At 46.8% G+C, this 14,651-nt stretch overlaps 1 protein-coding gene across 4 annotated transcripts in view; it reads right to left on the bottom strand.

Moving 5' to 3' along the window:
* Wipf2 (WAS/WASL interacting protein family member 2) overlaps positions 1–7,652 on the bottom strand; it is a 56,520-nt gene extending 48,868 nt beyond the window's left edge. For 2 of the 4 annotated variants that reach the window (XM_045158625.1, XM_045158628.1), the window contains exon 1: positions 7,480–7,630. The gene's annotated coding sequence lies outside the window, so the exon portion shown is untranslated. Of the gene's footprint in view, positions 1–7,237; positions 7,335–7,479 lie in introns of those variants that run through there. The other 2 variants (XM_045158627.1, XM_045158626.1) reach the window with 2 other exon arrangements.
* Positions 7,653–14,651: the final 6,999 nt, after the last annotated feature.

Raw genomic sequence — 14,651 nt, 5'->3', positions numbered from 1 at the left:
CTTTGTGTGTCTGGCTTACAAGGATCTGGAGAATTGAACATGGGCCTTTAGGCTTCACAGGAAAGTGCCTTAACCACTAAGCCATCTCTCTAGCCTTTTTTTTTTAATTAAAAAAAATTGTTTATTTATTTATTTGAGACTAATAGAGAAAGAGGCAGAGAAAGAGGGAGAGAATGGGCATACCTGGGACTCTAGCCACTGCAAACGAACTCCAGATGCATGCGCCACCTCGTGCATCTGGCTTACGTGGGTCCTGGGGAAGCGAGCCTTGAACCAGGCTCCTTAGGCTTCACAGGCAAGCACTTAACTGCTAAGCCATCTCTCCAGTCCCACCTGTTTTTTTTAGGGGGAGATGTTTTTACTTATTTATGAGCATAGAGATAGAAAGCATGGGTGCACCAAGGCCTCTTGACACTGCAAATGAACTCCAGATGCATATACCACTTTGTGCATCTGACTTTATGTGGATATGGGAGAATCGAACCAGGGCTGCAGGCTTTGTAAACAAATGCCTTTAACTGCTGAGCCATCTACCCGGTGTCCCTCCCTTAGTTTTTTTTTTTTAATATTTTATTTTTATTTATTTTATCTGACAGAAAGAGGCAGAGAGAGAGAAAGTGAGCAAGAGAAAGGGAATGGGTGTGCCAGGGCCTCTTACCACTGCAAACAAACTCTAGACACATGCACCACCTTGTACATCTGGCTTACATGGGTCCTGGGGAATCAAACCTGCATCCTTTGGCTTCGCAGGCAAATGCCTTAACCACTAAACCATCCTTCCAGCACTCCCTTAGGTTTTTGAGACAGTGTCTGACTCCATAGCTTAGACTGGCTTTGAACGTGCAGCAATCCTACTAACGCAGCCTCCCAAAAGTTAAGACTACAGGCACGAACCACCACACTAGGCTTCTGTTTAGCATGTTTCAGTATCCTGCCATAGACAACATCAATAAATGTTTATTGGGGGCTGGAGAAATGGATTAGTAGTTAAGGTGCTTGCCTAGGAAGCCTAAGGACCCACGTTCAATTCCCCAGTACCCATGTAAGCCAGATGCACAAAGTGGTACATGCCTCTGGAGTTTATTTGCAGTGGCTAGAAGCCCTGGTGCACCCATTCTCTCTGCCTCTCTATCTCTCAAATAAATAAATGTTTATTGGGTGCTGGGTTGCAGTTCAATGACAGAGTACTTGCTGATCATGCACAAAGCCCTGAGGTTGACCCCCAGCACTACAGAGACAGAGACACGAGAGAAAGGAGGGGCACTACAGAGATAGAGAGAGACATGAGAGAAAGGGGGGCACTACAGAGACAGAGAGAGACACGAGAAAGGGGGGGTTCATAAGTTTAGCCTATAAGGTTCTTCTAGCTCAAAGACTTGGGAGTGAAAGAGGAAAAAAGTGCCTCTCTTCCTCAATGCCCTGGACTTACAAAGCTTAGGCAAAGGCAATGACTCTACATTTGATCACCAGATGAATAAGAAATACATTCGAATTTGTAAGAAAGAAAAGGATTGCAAGAACATTCAATGAGGACTTCTGCCTCTGTTTCATTGCAAAGAAGCTCTCAAGATCTGCCAATGAACCTCATTTTGACGTGGACCGCCCCATGCACTCTAATCCGGGGCACATCCCTCAAGAGACAGTCAGTCAACCGGAACTCTGCCAACTTCAGCTGGGGCGCTGTGTGGCAGACAGTAGCAACAAGGGCTTACTTTGAGAAGGAGATCAACAATCACACTCTGGAAGAAAAGAAGTTATTTGGCAAAGGGAGCGTGTTGCCAAAATGTTAGTCACAGCTTCAAGGTCCCAGTTTGTGTCTCTGCAACTGTTCTTTGCTTTGACAGGGTCCATTCTCCAGCCCAGGAAACCCAGCTCAGCTTCTGTCAGCCTCCTCATGTGAAGCAGTCAAGAATCCTTTCATTTTGGTGGTCTCAAGCTGTGACATAGACAAGATGTCCACCAGAGACTAAAAGGGGGAGGTAGAATGTGTGATTTGCTATTTTCCACTTAGGATTAGTTCAACTGGAAAATGTGACAGGGCAGGAAAAATTCAAAATCATTATGTTAAAGAAGCAAGGCCTGCCCAGAAGCTCTGGAGCTCCATAAGCTACATCAAAACCCTCTTAAAAATAAACCAAAAAGATCCACTGTAAGTCAAAATAGCAGCATGATATTACACAGTTTGCCAGTTGCAGCTCTTCCTGGAGTTGGTATGAAGACCATGGTTTTCAGAAATGGCCTGAACAGCCCATGAACTTCAGAATCACCTCACAGCAATAAGTAAAACATGCTCAAGTGTGCCAGAGAGCCGGTCAGAGCCCAAGAAGTCAAGAAAGAACACGGGATCATTTCTTCAACAGAACAGTCCTCTTCCTTCCCTTCTTCAGATCCATCAGTGAAACCTGGATGTGGTGCTGTTCTCAGCACCCTCCTCCATCCCAGGCATCGCCCCTTTGGGCTGACGTAACTAATCAGTACCAACCAGGGCAAACACTACTCTGATATCAAGTGTGAGAGAGAATGAAAACTACCCCCTCTTTAACCAATCCACATCAGACCTCAGAAATGCCAAGAGTTTCAGGAACACACCCAGGCTAAACAAGTTCACTTATGGGCAAACTGTTGATAGTATTAGTCCAAAGAAAAAGCTAAAGCAAAGCCGGGTGTGGTGGCGCACACCTTTAACCCCAGCACTGGGGAGGCAGAGGTAGGAAGATCACTGTGAGTTCAAGGCCACCCTGAGATTACATAGTCTCCAGCCCAAGAAAATAAAATTTTTTATTAAAAATTTTATTTATTTGAGAGAGAGAAAGAAGCAGAGAGAGACAGACAGAGAAGATGGGTATGTCAGGGACTCTAGCCACTGCCAACTCCAGATGCATGTGCCACCTTGTACATCTGGCTTCATGGGTCCTGGGAAATCAAACCTGCAAATGCCTTAACCACTTAGGATCTCTCCAGCCCGATGAACATTCTTTTTTTTTTTTTTTTTTTTTTTTTTTTTGAGGTAGGGTCTCACTCTAGTCCAGGCTGACCTGGAATTCACTATGTAGTCTCAGGGTGGCCTTGAACTCACTGCGATCCTCCTATCTCTGCCTCCCGAGTGCTGGGATTAAAGGTGTGTGCTACCATGCCTGACCCAATTTTTCTTTTCAAAGTTTTTGGTTTTTTCTTTGTGGGGGTTGGGGGTTTGAGGTAAGGTCTCACTCTAGCTCTGGCTAACTTGGAATTCACTATGTCGTCTCAGGGTGGCCTTGAACTCATGGCAATCTTCCTACCTCTGCCTCCCAAGTACTGGGATTAAAGGCATGCACCACTACACCTGGCATAAATAAATATTTTTTAGAAAGATTAAGGGGGGGGGGCTGGAGAAATGGCTTAGCAGTTAAGGTATTTGCCTACAAAGCCCCGGTTCAATTCCCCAGGACCCACGTAAGCCAGATACACAAGGGGGCACATGCATCTGGAGTTTGTTTCCAGCAGCTGAAGGCCCTGGCATGTCCATTCTCTGTTTCTCTCTGCTTCTTCCTCTCTCTCTCTATAAGAAATAAATAAATATTTTTTTAAAAAAAGGTTAAGAGGGGAGCTGGAGAAATTACTCAGTGGCTAAGGCCTTTGCCTGCAAAGCCCAATGACCTCAGTTTGATTTCTCAGTGTCCATGTAAAGCCAGATGCACAGTGGCGCAAGCATCTGGAGTTTGTTTGCAGCAGCTAGAGGCCCTGGCATACCCATTCTCTCTAGCTCCCTGTCTGTCTTCTATCTCTCTACTTCCAAATAAATAAATAAGAATATTAAACAAAAAGATTAAGGGGCTGAAAAGATTGCTCAATGGTTAAAGGTGTTTGCTTGATAAACCCAATAACCCGGGTTTAATTTGCCAGTACCGACATAAAGCCAGATGCACAAAGTGGTGCATGTGTCTGGAGTTCATTTACAGGGGCTGGAGGCCCCACTACATCCATTATCTCTGTCTATCTCTCTTTCTCTCTCTCTCAAATAAAGAATTAAATATTTAAAAGAGGATAAAAAGAAAGCAGGGTGTGGTGGCTCATGCCTTTAATCCCAGCACACTTGGGAGGCAGAGGTAAGAGGATCGCTGTGAGTTCAAGGCCACCCTGAGACTACATAGTGAATTCCAGGTCAGCCTGAACTAGAGTGAGAGCCTACCTCAAAAAACAAACAAACAAAAAAGGCATGGTGGTATATGCCTTTACTCCAAGCATTTAGGAGACTGAGTAGGAGTATCCCAATTTTTAAAAAGTATTTTTATTTATTTGCAATCAGACAAAAATAAAGAAAAGAGAGAATGGGTATACCAGAGCCTCCAGTCTCTGCAAATGAACTCCCAATGCATGCACCACTTTGTGCATCTGGCTTTAAGTGGACACTGGGGAATCGAACTTGGGTTGTCAGCCTTTGCAGGCCAGCATGAACCATGCCTTAACCACTAAGACACCTCTCCAGCCCAAGTATCCCAATTTTGAGGCCAACCTGAACTACATCATCAGACTGTCTCAAAAAACAAAACAAAAAACACAAGAGTTAAGCCAGGAGTGGTGGTATACGCCTTTAATCCCAGCATTTGGGAGGCAGAGATAGGAGGATAGCCATGAGTTTGAGGGCACCCTGAGAATCTATAGTGAATTCCAAGTCAGCCTGAGCTAAAGCAAAACCCTACCTCAAAATATAAAAAAATAAAAATAAACAAGAGTTTTAAAAAGTGAACATAAGGTGGGCATGGTGGCACACGCCTTTAATCCCAGCACTCAGGAGGCAGAGGTAGGAGGATCACTGTGAGTTCCAGGCCACCCTTAGACTACATAGTGAATTCTAGGTCAGTATGGACTACAGTGAAACCCTAACCATGAAAAACCACACACACACACACACACACAGTGAACACAGTGCTGGAGAGTGGTTCAGTGGCTACAGTGCTTGCATGCAGAGCCTAACGTGGCCTGCTTTCAGAGATCACATGTTCACCATCAATTCACAGAGCTCATTGATTAACACAATCTTTGAGGGAAGCAGATAGACCAGACTTGTATTTCAAAGGGGGGAGAAGGGAAGGAGAGAATGAGAGTTTAATGATTTGCCTCAAAGTTACTTAGTATATCCATAAATGGGCTAGAACAGTCCTTATTTCCTGAAATTCTCTTCTGGTTTATTTTTTTTAAGTGGGGGAGCTGGAGAAATGGCTTAGCAGTTAAGGCATTTGCCTGCAAAGCCAAAGGACCTGGGTTTGATTCCCCAGGACCCATGTAAGCCAGATGCACAAGGTGACGCATGCATCTGGAGTTTGTCTGCAGTTCCTAAAGGTCCTGCGTGCACTCTCTCTCTCTCTTTCTGTATGTCTGCCTCTTTCCCTTCCTTGCTCTCTCAAATAAATAAATAAAATTTAAAAATATTAAAGAAGAAGAAGGCTGGAGAGATTATTCCATGGTTAAAGGCGTTTGCAAGTTCAATTTCCCAGTACCCACATAAAGCCACATGCACAAAGTGGTGCATGCATCTGAAGTTCTTTTGCAATGGCTAGAGGCCCTGGCATGCCCATTCTCTCTCTCTCCCTCTCTCTTTCCTTGCAAATAAGTAAACAAACAGTAGCCCAAAATCGTTAAGTCATTCAGAAATCATAACTCTAAGGCAAAAATAATAGCATGGCCAGGTATGGTAGCACATGCTTTAATGTCAGCACTTGGGAGGCAGAGGTAAAGGTAGGAGGATTGCTGTGAGTTCAAGGCCAGCCTGAGACTACATATTAGGTTCTAGGTCAGTCAAGGCTAGAGAGAGACGTTATCTTGTAAAACAAACAAAAGTATGTGTGTGTGTATAGGTGTGTGTGTGTGTGTGTGTGTGTGTGTGTATAAATACCAGGGACTGGGGAGATAGCTTCATGGTTAAAGGCATTTGCTTGCATAGCCTGATATCCTGGGTTCAATTCCCCAGTACCCAGGTAAAGCCAGATGCACAAAGTGGCACATGTATCTGGAGTTCATCCAAGGTAGCAGGAAAGCTTGGCATACCCATACTCACTCACTCTCACTCTCTCTGCCTCTTTCTATCTCGCTCAAGTATTTTTTTAAGAAATGGCTGAGCATGGTGGAACTCGCATTTAATCCCAGCACTAGGGTGACCAAGGTTGGAGGATCACTGTGTGTTTGAGGCACCCTGAGACGACATAGTGACTTCCGGATCAGCCTGGGCTAGGGAGAGACCCAACCTTGGGTGGGGGGCGAGCAGATTCCAGGGGCTGAAGAGATGGCTCAGTGGTTAACGATCTTGCCTGTAAAGCCTAAAGACTGGGGTTCAATTCCCCAGTACCCACGTAAAGCCAGATGCAAAAGGTGGTGCGTGTGTTGAGTTCATCTGAAGTCACTGGATGCCTGCCCCATTCTCTTTCTCTCTTTCTCTAATAAATAAGTAAGTCCTTGTCACCTTAAACCCCATTTGCTTAAAAAAGATTAATTCCAGGCTGAAGATATTACGCAGTGATTAAAGGCATTTGTTTGCAAAACCTGACAGCCTGGTTCAATTCCCAAGTACCCATGTGAGGCCAGATGCACAAAGTGGTGCATGTACCTGGTGTTTGCGGTGACAGGAGGCCCTGGCATGCCCATATTCTCATATTTATTCTCTCTCACACAAATAAAACTATTATTCAAAATATATGAATTCCAGGACTGGGATGGAGCGCTTGTCCAGCATGCCCAAAGCCCTCGGTTCAATCTCCATCAAGGGGATGGGGGTGACGGATTCCAGTACACACCAGCTACTTCCAGCTCCTCCTCACTCTACCTAACACAGCCCTTTAGAGCCTTCCTTCCTGATCAATAACTCAACCACACACAGCCCCTACATTCAGCACCTTAAGTTTTCCATACTCCCCCTCACTTCACACCACTCCAGCATGAACCTGCAACTCCAGGTGCCCCCAAAGAGCATTTCAAACATCTCTCAGTACACCTTTATTCAATTCCGACTCCCTCTCTAGCTCTCAAGATTCCCTCCAACGTAAACAGGTTCCCCCGGAGCCAGCCCCTCAACCATCCGTTTTCACCTAAATCAATCTGAAAAAAAAAACAAATGTCACCCGGGCTCCCTCACTCAGAGCATCCTGTTGGTGACCTCTCCCAACAGGTCCTCCCTTCCCATCTCCCTTTCTTCCTCTTTTATTTTATTATCTGATTTTATTTTGCGCATGGTTCCCTGGTCCCTCGCCCCGAGTCCCCGTCTTACCTTACCCAACCTTTGAGGATCCCTTATTTCCTGTCCCTCCAATCCCTTCCTCCACATTGGCTCGGTCCGCACACCCTCCGCTTAGCCTCCCCACGCCCCCTCTCCGGGGTCCCCAGACCCCGCCCCCAGGACCCTCTCTCCTCCAGCCCCTCCTCCAATGCGCTCTCTCGCCTGTCCCCCCCCAGGCCCCGCCCCCGGCCCCCCGCCCCCGGCTCGCCCTCCCACTCGGGTCCGCAGGTCACCTCGGCCACGGACCCCGCCGTCCCGGGCCTCTCTCCGACCTGGCCGCCGCCGCTCCGGGAGCGAATCCTCCGCCACCTCCGTTCCGGTTTCGTCCAGCCCGTCCGCCCCGCGGCAAGCTCTCTATCTCGTCGCCGCCGCCGCCGCCGCCCCTTTTACCAACCCGGAAATGGATCTGCTCCCACCGTCCCCGGCGTCCGCGAACAAAATGGAGGCGGGGGGTGGGGGGCGGGGATGAGGGGGGAGAAGGGAGGAGGGAGCCGGGAGCCGAGAGACGCCCGCGCGCATGCGCCAGCCGGCCGCCGGAAGCCCGCCCCCTAGCGGCGCGCCGAGGGGCCGCGGCGCCGCCATCTTGAGAAGGTCGCGAGGACGCCGCGGAGCCGCTGACAGCCGCATCTGCGTCTTGGGCTGCAAACTTGGAACCGCCTGGGGAAAGCCTTCTTGCAGTCGCTAGGGATGTCAGGGTTCAAACCCACCGAGATGCTGATTTAACTGGACAGGTTCTTTGTGTTTTGTTTTTTTTTTTTCCCCCCGAGGTAGGGTCTCTCTCTAGCTCAGGCTGACCTGGAATTCACTATGCAGTCTCAGGCTGGCCTCGAACTCACGGCGATCTTCCTACGCCTCCCGAGTGCCGGGATTAAAGGCGTGCGCCCCGGCTTTAACTGGACAAATTCAATCTAGACACCTGGACCTTTACAGTGGTGCAGATGAATCTAACGCGTTGCCGAGGGGGAGAAACACTGAAGCTAACCAGTGTTTCTCAAATACATTGCTCTTTCGTTTTTATTCTGCGCCCGCCCACCCACTCGCTCGTAAGTGTTCTTCTGTAGTCTAGAATTAAAAACACGACTCAGCTAATCTTGCAAGGGTCCAGCAGGCAAGCTCCGGTTGTTATAGCAACAGAGAGGCAGGCCCCTTTGCTAACGAGTCATCCTCCACGTCATCTTAGCCACAGGACCTGAACTTGTTTCGCTCGCCAGGCAGAGAGTTCCCCAGCTTCCCGGGCTGATGGATGGTGCTTGGACCAGGGAGAAGGATCCTCTGCCCTCCCTGGTGGAACTGCTAACACCGTGCCCAATGCTCCCACAAACGCGGTTGACCACTCTAGCCAACCCTATTGCTTTATAGCCTCAAAATGCTCTTCGGGTCAACTCTGTGTCTTAGCATGAAACCTCAAGTTAAGGGACAGTATTAAGACTTAATTCCCCCTACTTAGTAGCTGTGTACTCTGGCTACCCTCACAGTGATTGTCCCTGTTTTGTCTCCAGGGTTGGTTGGAAGGTTGAGATCAGATAATGAATGGGAAAGCATGTGATAAGCCATAAGCTGTTATTATTTTTGTTTTCCTTCTGTTCTGCCTTGAGTCGTTGTGGGCCCCGCCCAGTCGTCAAGTAAACTTCACATAGAGTACCTGCTGTGAGCCAGGCACTGGGTTAGGCATGGGGAGGCAACTACAGAGGTGCCTAGGACTGCCTGTGCCCTTTGCAAACTCACCCTGCTGATGGGCAGCACTGGCATGTAAACTGCTAGCTGAGAGACAAGTCAGCATGTGATGAATGCCATGTGACATGTGTGCTGAGGGATGTCAAAGGAGTGATTAACTTCCACTAAAGAATGAAAGACGTTTTGTAAGTGGCTTTGAATTGGTCCTTGAAGGATGAATGGAACTTACGGAATTTCATTGCCAATCAGAGAAGGCAAAGAACACATGCCAGGCATAGAGATCAATGGGTGCAAATATGAAGAAGGTCAGCTGTCTACATCCTGGATGCCTGAAGGTAACTTGATTGGGCTGATGGGGCGATGAATATAAATTTGACTAGAGCTTCCTGTATGTAACTTTTTTTTTCTGTGGTTTTTCGAGGTAGGGTCTCGCTCTAGTCCAGGCTGACCTAAAATTCACTATGTAATCTCAGAGTGGCCTCAAACTCACAACAATCCTCCTACCTCTGTCTCGTGGGTGCTGGGATTAAAGGCGTGTGCCACGACACCCTGATTTATTTGTAGCTTTTTAAAATTTATTTTTGGTTTATTTTTATTTATTTATTTGAGAGCAACAGAGAGAGAGAGAGAGAATGGGCGCGCCAGGGCTTCCAGCCACTGCAAACGAACTCCAGACGCGTGCACCCCCTCCTGCATCTGGCTAACGTGGGTCCTGGGGAATCGAACCTCGAACTAGGGTCTTTAGGTTTCACAGGCAAGCACTTAACCACTAAGCCATCTCTCCAGCCCTATTTGTAGCTTTTTGAAAGTATTTTATCTTTATTTACTTATTAGAGAGAGAGGGAAAGAGGCAGGTAGAGAAAGAGAGAGAATGGGTGTGCCAGGGCCTCCAGCCACTGCAAACAAACTCCAGACACATGCACCACCGTTTGCATCTTTCTGACATGGGTCCTGGGGAATCAAACCTGGGTCCTTTGGCTTTGCAGGCCCAGTGCCTTAATTGCTAAGCCATCTCTCCAGCCCTATATGTAGCTTTTTTAAAATAATTTTTTAAAATTATTTATTTGAGAGAGAAAGAGGCAGATAGACTAAATGGGCACACCAGGGCTTCTAGCCACTGCAAACAAGCTCCAGACACATGTCCCACCTTGTTCATCTGGCTTAAGTGGATACTGGGGAATCAAACCTGGGTCTTTTGGCTTTGAAAACAAGTACCATAACTGTTAAGCCATCTCCTGAGGCTCCTATATGTAGCCTTTAACCTCATTTCCTCCCTATCCCTGCCTTGATGGCTCTACATTGTGTGGACCTGCTTTCCAGCCCAGTAGCACACCAAGAAGTTCCTACCTCAAGGCCTGAATCAGCTGTCCTCCCCTCTTCCTTGTCTTTCAAATGTCCTCTCTAGAGAGTCTTCTCTGCCCCCTCCAGCTAAATTAAGCTCCTGAACTCCATAACATTACTTTAGGACATTAGGATGAACACAGAGACATCTCACTGGAGAGATATCAATAGGCTTTATGAAGAAAGTTACCTAAGGTCCCCATTTTCTTTTCTTGTAATTCACTATGTAGTCTCAATCTGGTCTTGAACTCACAACGATCTTCCTACGTCTGCCTTCCAAGTGCTGGGATTAAAGATGTGTACCACTACGCCCGGCTGAAGGGTTTCGTCCTAGCCCAGAGGTGACCTGGAATTCACTATGTAGTCTCAGGGTAGCCTCGACTCATGTTGATCCTCCTAAGTGCTGGGATTAAAGGCTTTCTTTTTTAAATATATTTATTTATTTAAGAGAAAGAAGCCAGATGCACAAAATGGCACATTTCCTCTGGAGTTTCTTTGCAGGGGCTAGAGGCCTTGGCACGCCCATTCTCTTCCTGTCTTTCTCTCTGTCTCTCTCTCTCTCTTTTTCTCTCTCTCTCCCTGTCTCTCTCTCTCTCTCTCTCTCTCTCTCAAATAAACAAATAAAATATTTAAAAAGAGAAAGAGAGGTTGGAGAGATGGCTTAGCAGTTCAGGTGCTTGCCTGCAAAGCCAAAGGGTCCCAGTTTAATTCTTGACCAACATAAGCCAAGCCAGATGCACAAGGTGGCACATGCATCTGAAGTTCGTTTGCAGTGGCTGGAAGCCCTGGTGTGCCCATTCTCTCCCTCTTTCTTTCCCTCAAATAAATAAAATATATTTTAAAAAGAGAGAGAGAGAATGGGTGTACCAGGGCCTCTAGCTACTGCAAATGAACTTCAGATGCATGTGCCACCATGTGCATATGGCTTATGTGGGTCCTGGGGAATCAAACCTGGGTCCTGGGGCTTCACAGGCAAGCACCTTAACTGATAAGCCATCTCTCCAGCCAAGGTCCCCATTTTCTAAGCAACATCTTGTAGCAATAGGCCAGGCAAGGAAGGGAAGGGAAAGCAATCTGGAAGAATTTATGCAAAACAAGAAGAAATGTGCAACATTCCATGACAAGCATGTTGATACGATTAGAGTTAGAATTTGAGGGAAAGATGTGAAGTTAAGTCTAAAAAAGTAATCATTACACCTGACATTTATGAACACTTATCATATGCCAGTCATTGTCATAATTTCACATAATATTTTGTTTTGATTTTTTTTTGACATAGCCCTGGCTGACCTGGAATTCACTATGTCATCTCAGGCTGCCTCGAACTCACAGTGATCCTACACCTCTGCCTTCTGAGTGCTGGGATTAAAGGCATGCATCACCACCACCAGCTACCATAATGGTTTTAATTCTCACAATAACTTTCTGAAGGAGTTGGAATTACTTCCATTTTACAGATAAAGAAAATGAGACAGAGCAAAGTTATCAGTTAACCATCTTGCTTTAAGTGATGTACCTACAAAGCAGCAGAAATATCTCCAGATCTGGTACTCTTCTGTTGTTTTGTTTTGGGCCAGGATCTTACTCTCACCTACACTGATCTGGAACTCACTCTTTAACCAATGCTGGCCTCAAACTCATGATGACCATCCTATCTCAGCTTCCCAATGCTGAAATTAAAGGGTTATTCCATCATTCCTGGCTAATACTCTTTTAAAAACCATTTTTAGAACTGAAGAGATGGCTTAGTGGTTAAGGCACTTGCCTGTGAAGCCTAAGGACCCAGGTTCACCCAGTACCCACATAAGCCACATGCACGAGGTGGCACATGTGTCTGGAGTTTGTTTGCAGTGGCTGGAGGCCTGGGTGTGCCCATTCACCATATCTGCTTCTTCCCCTGTCTACCTCTCCTGTCAAATAAATAAATAAAAATTTTTTGAGGCAAGCCCAACAGACTGGCCTTTTTTTTTTTTTTAAATGAGAGAGGGAGAGAAGATTGGGGTGCCAGGGCCTCCAGCAACTGCAATCAAATTTCAGACACATACGCCACTTTGTGCGCATGTATGACCTTGCATCACCTTGTATGTCTGGCTTACATGGAATCTGGAAAGTTGAACAAAGGTCCCTAGGCTTCACAGACAAGCGCCTTAACTGCTAAGCCATCTCTCCAACCCTAAATAAATATTTTTAATTTTTTTTTAGCCATGTATGGTGGTGCATGCCTTTAATTCCAGCACTTGGGAGGCTAAGGTAAGAAGATCGCTGTAAGTTCCAGGCCAGCCTGAGCCTACACAGTGCATTCCAGGTCAATCTGGGGTTGAGCCAGACCCTACCTCAACAAACCAAGGAGCCAGGTGTGGTGGCGCATGCCTTTAATCCCAGCACTCGGGAGGCAGAGGTAGGAAGATTGCCATGAGTTCAAGACCACCCGAGACTACATAATGAATTCCAGGTCAGAGTGACACTCTACCTCAAAAAAACAAAAACAAAAGAGTAGGGGAGGGGATCAGGAGATGGTTCAGCAGTTAGGCACTTGTCTGCAAAACCCAACAACCCAAGTTTGATTCCCCAGTACCCAGGTGAAGCCAGATGCACAAGGTGGCACATGCATCTCGAGTTCCTTTGTGACAGCTAGAGGCCCTGGTGTGCCCATTCCCCCCCCTTCTCTCTCCTGAAAAATAAAAAGTTTTATTTATTCATTTGCACATGTGTGTGAATATGTGTGTATGGGTGTGTGTTGCAGTCTGGTTCACATTGCTGGTAGAAATTGCCCAACCCAGAGCAGCTTCTGGGAAAAAGAGATTTATTTTGGCTTATAGGCTTGAGGGGAAGCTCCACGATGGCAGGGGAAAACGATGGCATGAGCAGAGGGTGGACATCACCCCCTGGCCAACATAGGTGGACAATAGCAACAGGAGAGTGTGCCAAACACTGGCATGGGGAAACTGGCTATAACACCCATAAGCCCACCCCCAACAATACACTCCCTCTAGGAGGCATTAATTCCCAAATATCCATCAGCTGGGAACCTAGTATTCAGAACACCTAAGTTTATGGAGGATACCTAATCAAACCACCACAGTGTACAAGAGTCTCTTACCACAATAAACAAGTGCTGATCAGGGTTTATGTGGGTGGCTGAGCAATTGAAGCTGGGATGACAGGCTTTGCAAGCAAGCACTTTTAACCACTGAGCCTCCCCAGGCCCTAAGCATTTTTTTTTTTTTTTGTCTGTGGTATGTGTACAATGTGTGACAGTGTTGACAGCCCTCACTTTCCATACATTAAAAAAAAAAAAAAAAATTAGCCAGGCATGGTGGTGCATGCCTTTAATCCCAGCATTTGGGAGGCAAAGGTATGTGGATCTCCATGAGTTTAAGGCCACCCTGAGACTACATAGTGAATTCCAGGTCAGCCTGAGCTAGAGTGAGACCCTACCTCAAAAACAAAAACAAAAAAAATTAGAGAGAGGAGAGATAGAGAATTGGTATGCCAGCTGGGCATGGTGGCACACACCTTTAATCCCAGCACTTGGGAGCGAGAGGTAAGAGGATTGCCATGAGTTTGAGGCCACCCTGATATTACATGGTGAATTCCACGTCAGCCTGAGCTAGAGTGAGACTCTACCTCAAAAACCATAAAGGGCTGGAGAGAGAGCTTAGCAGGTAAGGCACTTGCCTGTGAAGCCTAAGGACCCATATTCTACTCTCTGGATCCCACATTAGCCAGATGCACAAAGGTGAGGCACATGCCCACTAGGTGGCGCAAGCATCTGGAATTCAATTGCACTGACTGAGGCCCTGGGCCAGTGCTCTCTTTTTCTTTCTTTCTTTTTTATTTTTAATATATTTAATCTAAACTGGGTGTGGTGGCACACGCCTTTAATCCCAGCACTAGGAAGGCAGAGGTAGGGGGATCATCATGAGTTCAAGGCCACCCTGACACTCCATAGTGAATTCCAGGTCAGCCTGGTCCAGAGTGAGACCCTACCTCGAAAAAAAAAAAATAATAATCTATTTATTTGAGATAGAGAAAGAAAGAGAGAGAGAGAGAATGGGCGCGCCAGAGCCACCAGCCACTCCAGACGCATGCGCCTCTGTGTATCTGGCTTAAGTAGGTACTGGAGAGTCAACTGGGATTCTTTGGCTTTGCAGGCCAACGCCTTAACCGCTAAGCCATGTCTCCAGCTCTTTTATTATTATTATTTTTTGTTTATTCTTATTTATTTGAGAGCAACAGAGAGAGAATGAGGGAGAGGGGGAGAGAGAGAGAGGGAGAGGGGAGAAAGGACACGCCCCAGGGCCTCCAGCCACTACAAACGAACTCCAGACGCACGCGCCCTCTTGTGCATCTGGCTAACTTGGCTCCTGGAGAATCGAGCCTTGAACCA

The sequence above is a fragment of the Jaculus jaculus genome, chromosome 9 (assembly GCF_020740685.1).
Source record: "Jaculus jaculus isolate mJacJac1 chromosome 9, mJacJac1.mat.Y.cur, whole genome shotgun sequence".
Classification (NCBI taxonomy): Eukaryota; Metazoa; Chordata; class Mammalia; order Rodentia; family Dipodidae; genus Jaculus; species Jaculus jaculus.
This window is presented reverse-complemented; position numbering and strand designations above follow the sequence as displayed.